Source organism: Ursus arctos, unplaced genomic scaffold (assembly GCF_023065955.2).
Source record: "Ursus arctos isolate Adak ecotype North America unplaced genomic scaffold, UrsArc2.0 scaffold_31, whole genome shotgun sequence".
NCBI classification, from domain to species: domain Eukaryota; kingdom Metazoa; phylum Chordata; class Mammalia; order Carnivora; family Ursidae; genus Ursus; species Ursus arctos.
Window position 1 is genome coordinate 33852095 of NW_026622997.1, and position 7091 is coordinate 33859185.

Here is a 7091-nt window from a genome sequence, read left to right on the forward strand (position 1 = left end):
TTCCTGCATCTCAGGCTGATTCTGTGGATGTTCAGAATGGCCTGGTACCTGTCCAACTCGACTCAGGGGTACAGCTGTAAAAGGGGTCCCCTACTCCTCCCCCATCTTAATTCCTCCCCCCTATTTGGACAGTTTAAATCTTGATCAAAACTTTCTGGGGCGCCTGGGTGGCTCAGTTGTTAAGCGTCTCCCTTTGGCTCAGGTCCTAGGTGACTTATTCTTTGCAAGGCATTTCTTGTCTAGCCTCTTAAGAGCCTAGACATTGTCATTTTTTCCCTCTCCCCTCCAACCTCCCCATGAACTTGTTCAAGGCATTCTTCGTGTCTTCATTCCTGAGAGTATAGATGATGGGGTTCCACAGGGGGGTCACTGCAGTGAAGAACACAGACACCACCTTGTCCTCCGGGAGGCTGGTGGATGGACGGGAATAGATGAAGATGCAGTGTCCCAGGAAGAGTGTGACGACAGTGAGGTGTGCTGCACAGGTGGATAAGGCCTTCCACCTGCCTTCGGAGATCTGTTGCCTCAGGCTCACCAGGATGACCACATAGGACACCATGAGGACCACAAAACAGACCACCGAGATCAGCCCACTGTTGGAGATGATGAGGATTTCAATGATGTGGGTGTCCGTGCAGGCCAGTTTGATCACCTGAGGCACATCCCAGAAGAAGCTGTCAATCTCATCAGGACCACAGTGGGGCAGCTTCATGGTGAGGGAGGTCAGCGATATGGAGTGGATGGTGCCCCCCCGTCCAGATGGCCACAGCCAGCAGCACACATACTTTCCAGTTCATCACTGTCATGTACTGCAGGGGTTTGCAAATGGCCATGTACCGATCGTAGGCCATGACGGTGAGGAGAAAGATCTCGGTGCAGGCAAAGAGGTGCAGGAAGAATATCTGGGTGAAGCAGGCCTCAAAGGAGATGAGCTTCTCTTCTGACCATGTATCTCTGAGCATCTTGGGGACAGTGACTGTGGAGTGGCAGACATCAATAAAAGATAGATTACTGAGGAAGAAATACATAGGGGTATGGAGCCGGCGGTCATAGATAATAGTTACGACAATGAGGATGTTCCCAATCAGTGTCAGGACATAGGAAGTGAGGAACGGGGCAAACACAGTCATCTGCACCTTCTGATTGACAGATAAGCCTCTAAGCCGAATGTATGTCACGGAAGTGGTTTGATTGAGTAGGTCTGCCTCTTCCATTCTCTTTGTTGGACAGTCTGCAAAGAATTAGGAAAAAAAACCACTTAGCATCTGTATCAATCATCTGGTCACTTAATTTCTTCTGTATTTGCTTTTCCCTCCATCTGGAGCTTATGGTCCAGTATCTTATTTTAAAAACCCCATTCAGCGTCTTCAGTCATGCTGCATACACAGTAGGCACCGCACAGACGTTTTTGGAAAAATAGTGCAGAGAACCATGATTCACCAAGAGATATAAGGCAGCCTTGGAGAGCGGAGGGCTTATATTTACTCATAAATCTTTAGCAGAGAAGAAACCAGGCTTCTTCTACCCCAAGCCAGTAACATGTTCAAAATTGTACACAGCCTGGCCTTGAGCATGGTTTTCTCTATTGCCTATTGACTGCATTTTTCACTCGTCCGAAGGACTTCCACCCCTGCGCGCTCTGCCGAGACGCCCTGGGACTGTCATGGCAGTGACCTGGTCTGTGGCCGGTAGACACTTTTCCCCAGTCAGCTGAACAACGGGCAGTGTGGTTGGGGTGTCTTAGAAAGACCTGAGAGTTTTCCTCGTTTCTTTCTTTCCTCCCCTCCCCTCCCCTCCTCTGTTTGTTTGTTTCTTTTTTTTTTTCATTCTATAGATACAGAAGATGAGGAAGAGAGGTAAAGCAACGGGCTTAGGTTCTCAGAGAATTGCAGTAATAGCTGTGTCCAGAGCACAGGCCTCCTGAGTCCCGGCCCAGGCTCTCTATGCCACCACTCTGACCTGAATCATTTATGTGATGGTTGGCATAATTAGGGCGCTAAGTGGAATGCGTCTTGGTGAGCTGCCTCTTCCTCTGCTAGGTGCACCCCACCAGCCTGGTTGGGCATCTGTGGGGAGTCTAGTCTCTCTTTTCTCACTTGTCTTCATGTCACGGCCTCGATGCACAGTCTTCCAGGGGTGCCCAGTCATGCATGCTGCTCTCTTGGTTCCTGGGGCCCGCTCATCCTGTGCTATCTTCTTCCCATCACTGGTCACTACTGGAGCGTTCCCTGGTTCCTCAAGGGCAGGCTCTCTGCCAGACAAATGAATCAGCTCCACATTGCTTATGAAAAAGGACTAGAGAACTCTTTCTCTTCTGCTTCTAGTTATCTCTTCCTTCTCCAGCATTTCCTATTACTCATCATGCTGATCTTCTGAAGACAGTGGCCCTTGTGATAGTCTATATCAATAGAGGGAAGAATAAGGTAGTGTCAAATTAGGAAACCAGCAAAGTAGAGTCATGGGAAAAGAAGGTATTTCTGGGGCAGGAGGAGTCTTTTAGTTAACATTTGAATTAAACTCATGGTGTTTAGGGCTTAGATTAATATTTATTGTAATATCTTAATGTAGTGACGAATTAACTTTACTCTTAAGCAGTTTTTCTTAGTGGGGGTGCCTGGGTGGCTCCGTTAGTTAAGCATCTACCTTCAGCTCAGGTCATGATCCCAGAGTCCCGGGATTGAGTCCAGCATCTGGCTCCTGGCTCAGCGGGGAGTCTGTTTCTCCCTCTGATCATCTCCCCTGTCCCCGCTCATGCTCTCTCTCACTCTCTCTATCAAATAAAGAAATAAAATCTTTAAAAAAGAGAAATATTTCTTAGTATTCACTTAAAGCTTCTGCTCTAGAAAGCTATTTTATTTCATTGTTTTCTAGATTTACTTATTTTTAGAGAAAGAGAGAGAAAGTATGTGTGTGTATGTGTGTGAGTGAGGGGGGAGGGGCAGAGTGAAAAGGAGAGAGAGAGTCTCAAGCCGACTCCACACCTGGCACAGAGCCCGCTAGGGGGCTTGATCCCACAGCTGTGTTTTCATACTTGAGCCGAAACCGAGATTTAGATGCTCAACCAGCTTAGCCATTCCAGTGTCCCTAGAAAGCTATTTTAAAAGTTGAATGATTTACATCTGTTCCCCTTTTAATTTACTAATCCACCAAAAGGATGATTGCAAACTTGAAAACTAAAGAACGGAGCAAGAATGGAGCCAGGGGTTTATTTTAAATTAATCTGGAGAATTTCACCCACACAGAGTGTGTGCATGGAGAACTAGGTCTGTAATGAAGACTTGTGTTCCATCATCATCACTTTTTTTTTCTATTTCTTTGGAGCCGCAGGAAAAAAGCTTTGAGAAATGGAGGTGTGCCCAACTGCAGTAGAAATTTGGTGTCAGTTTATGTTGAGGATATGGTGCACAAAAAGAAAATCGAATGTCTGTGGCATACACTTCAAAAAAATGTAGGAAAATAATTAAGAACTAAACCAGAGTAAGACAGAGTGTCTGTAAAACTCACCCTAGGTTGTTTCTGATGTTCCCAGCCCCTCCAAAGAGAACTGAATTGTCTTTGTCTAGTAGTTTCAATGTCAAGTTTTGATAGTGAATTATTTTCTAGTGGAAAGAACTAATCGGACAAATTTAAAGTGGGCACATCAGATAACCCTGTTTACCTTGATTTTTCCATAAGCATGGCCAGAGCCCTCAAAGTTCTCCTGGGTCTTGTTCAGTTTTTGGTGATCAGTCATGGTAAATACATTTGGTGATACTTTACCAGAAGTGCTCCACGGTTTTTGCAAAATTTTACACCTTAGCGCCTATCTTATTATCATCGTTTTCACTATGTAGAGCATGTAACTATGCCTTAAGATTTTCTAGAATTGGTTGCCAGTCCACTGGAGATGTGGCATAAGAATGGTATATTTTTTGCACTTTTTCAGATGATCTTGGCAGCGGAATGATTCAAAGTCTCTATCAACCACTTTTAAGGCCATGCTAGCTTACCAGGAGATTTCTAACACAAACTTGTCCTAATTATTAACAACCAGTGTGATGGAGGCATTGTTTCCTTGGCAGCACACTCTCTGGGTGTTAAGTTTATATGGCTAGCTTCAGACGGATTATTCTACCAATTACTGAAGGGAAATGTGTACAGAAAGAGGACAGCTGGGGCTGGCAGCTGCAGGGTTGGGTGGCTCTGTGTGTGTGTGTGTGTGTGTGTGTGTGTGTGTGTGTGTGTGTGTGTTTACCTGAATTACATAGGTTTTATCTCCTTGGGACCTTTTCAGCAATGTAGTCAGCTTACCCTAGTCATAGTTAGAAAAAGTTATGGGGGGGACTAACGTTACAGACTTTGAAATTGTCACTAGGGGAATTTAAAGGGAAAGCGGGGCTTCCACATCTAAACCTTTAGGATGTGTTTAGATATGATTAAATGAACTACTAGTGTGTGCTAAGTATTAGGTGAGGTGCTTTCATGGTTTCTCATGTAATCCACATACAAACACAGAGATGAGGCATGGGCCATGGAGTTAAAATTTTAATCAGCTCTCTGCCAGAGAGGTCAAGGGTTTGGCCTTGAGGGTCAGGCTGTGTGAGTGCAAGTTCTAGATGTGTAAGTTTGGGCAAGTTCCTTAACCTTTCTGGGCCTCAGCTTCTCATCCATAAAACATAAATAACAATGGTCATCTGTCTTAGAACTCTTGAAATCTTGCAAAGCCTGTGGCACTTAGTGCATATGTTGCTTAAGTTAATGCAGTTACACAATATGCAATTCAAACAAACAAGAAAGCCACCACCCCATAACAGCCAACTCTTTTGGCATCACTATTCATTGTTTTGTCTACAGTGAAAATCTAGATCCTCTTGCTCTAATGAACCTTGGCTTTCTCTCTTTAGATGTAAGGGCTTGGTAGTTTGAGTTGGAGAAAGAAGAATCCCAAGAGGAAGACTGCAGATCATACTTGGGGTTTTTCTTTTCATTTTTACTTATTGAAGTAATCCCTACACCGGACATGGGGCTCGAGCTCACCTCCCTGAGATCAAGAACCACACACTGTTCCAACTGGGCTCGTCAGGTGCCCCTATACTTTGAGTTTGAATTTAAGATTGAAGAGTTCTGTGGATTGGTTAGGATATATGAAATCAAAGGTGTGGAAGGAAGCCTTATAGCTGACTCTTCAGGAAACAGTGTGTAGAAGAGAAGATGGTAATGGGGGAAAGTGTCAGAAATTACCAAAAATTCTTACTCCTGAGGACTTATGGCTTGGCCTCCTTTCCCCCAGTTTTCTTGTTGCATTTGTTACCATTGATCAGAGGCCAGACTTGAAGGTATTGAAAAACTCAGAGCTTCTAGAACATAGAGATACTGCTACTTGATCCATGTGGGGCTTGCATTATATTGTGACGTTGGCAACTAGGGTATGCCTAAGGAAGAGGGGTATACTGCCCGTACTCATTCTCAAGTAGTTTTGGAATTGAGATCCTTTATCATAGGCATAGTACACCAAGGATAATATAGAAAATGATGTTCAGTTGATTATAGGGCAATTACTATCACCACTGTCACTGATAATATACAAGGTTGAGAAATTAATTTTTGGCCTAACCTACAGTGTCAGTATTTCTCACTTCTTCTGGGTAGCCCTCTCCCCTGGCCCACTACTTCCCTCTCTGACTGTATACTGAATGTCCCACTCAGGCTTTTTCTCCTAGGAAGTCCCTCATGCTCCAAAAATTGTGTGTTCCCATTTACTCTGCAGAATAAATGAGAATTGTGGACACTGGCATAGCACTTGAGAGCTTGTAAAGCTCTTTCACACTCATTAATTTATTTGATCTTCACAATATCCCTGTGATATTGTGGGGAGCATTATAGAAAAATTAGACTTGGCATTAAGTGATTTTCAGAGTTTATATATCAGGGAAGCAGCTGAACCAGGTCTTCTGCTGCTGCTTCTGATATTTACTCCATTACATCACTTGGATGCTGTATTTCTGAGAGGAGCCACACTTAAAAGAGTTGCTTGTTGAATCGCATAGAAATGTTTCATTGGTTTCGGGATAGGTAACTTCTTGGTATTTTTTTTTAAAGATTATTTATTTATTTTTTGGAGATAGCATGGTGGGGGGAGGGAGATGGAGAGGGACAAGGAGACTCCTCACAGAGCAGGGAGCCCCCACTCTGGTCTCATCAGGGGGCCAGATCCGGGTACCCTGATATTATGGCCTGAACAAAATCTGATGCTTAATCGACTGAACCACCCAAGTGCCCCACATTTTGGTATTTTTGATCCTCCTGACTGACTCTCTCCATCTTCCCATTCCATTCTGTCCATTCCAAAAGATCAAAGTGCCATACTCCTCCCTTCTGAAATGTCACTGACTCTCTGCTAAAAGCAGACAATAAGGGGTTTATAATCTAGGGTGTGTGCAATATTGCACTTATTGTAAAATGAGATAAAAAGATCCTATATAGAATTTACAATACAGTGAATTCAGGTGACTTGTATTTTAGGAATTTGAGTTGAGATTTCTGTTCCCTATAACTGAAACCATCCTGACTGAGAAAACATTTGATCAGTTTTGACTCACTGGACAATGTTATTGGAAAGAATGCATTGGAGACAGTGAAGAATACTGTTTCTGTGGGTTTCATTCTGATTGCTAAGAAAGAATTTGTTAATGTCATGTGTGGTGGGCAGAATAATTCCCCCAAAGATGTTGCTGTTGGAATCTGGGGAATCTCTGAAAAGGGACTTTGCAGATGTGATTAGGTTATGGACCTTGAGGTGGGGGAGATTCTCCTGGAATATCTGGGTGGGTTCAAAATAATCAGAAGGCTCTTCCTGAGTGAGAGAGGGAGGCAGGAGAAGCAAAGTTCAAGAATTAGATGTGACCACAGAAGCAGAGGTAGGAATGATGAGATTGCCGGTTGGAGGGTGAGGGGAGAGAAGTCAAGGAATGTAGGCTACATTCATTCTAGAAGCTGGGAAATTCAAACAAACAGATTTTCTCCTAGAGTCTTCAGAAGGACTGTAGCCCTATTGACATCTTAGTTTTAGCCTCATGAAACTGATTTAGACTTCTGATTGGCAGAACGGTAAG

The 7091-nt window shown here is 43.8% G+C and overlaps 1 pseudogene; it reads right to left on the reverse strand.

The window, feature by feature from the left end:
• Nucleotides 1–265: 265 nt before the first annotated feature.
• Nucleotides 266–1214, reverse strand: LOC125283554 (olfactory receptor 4E1-like; annotated as a pseudogene).
• Nucleotides 1215–7091: the final 5877 nt, after the last annotated feature.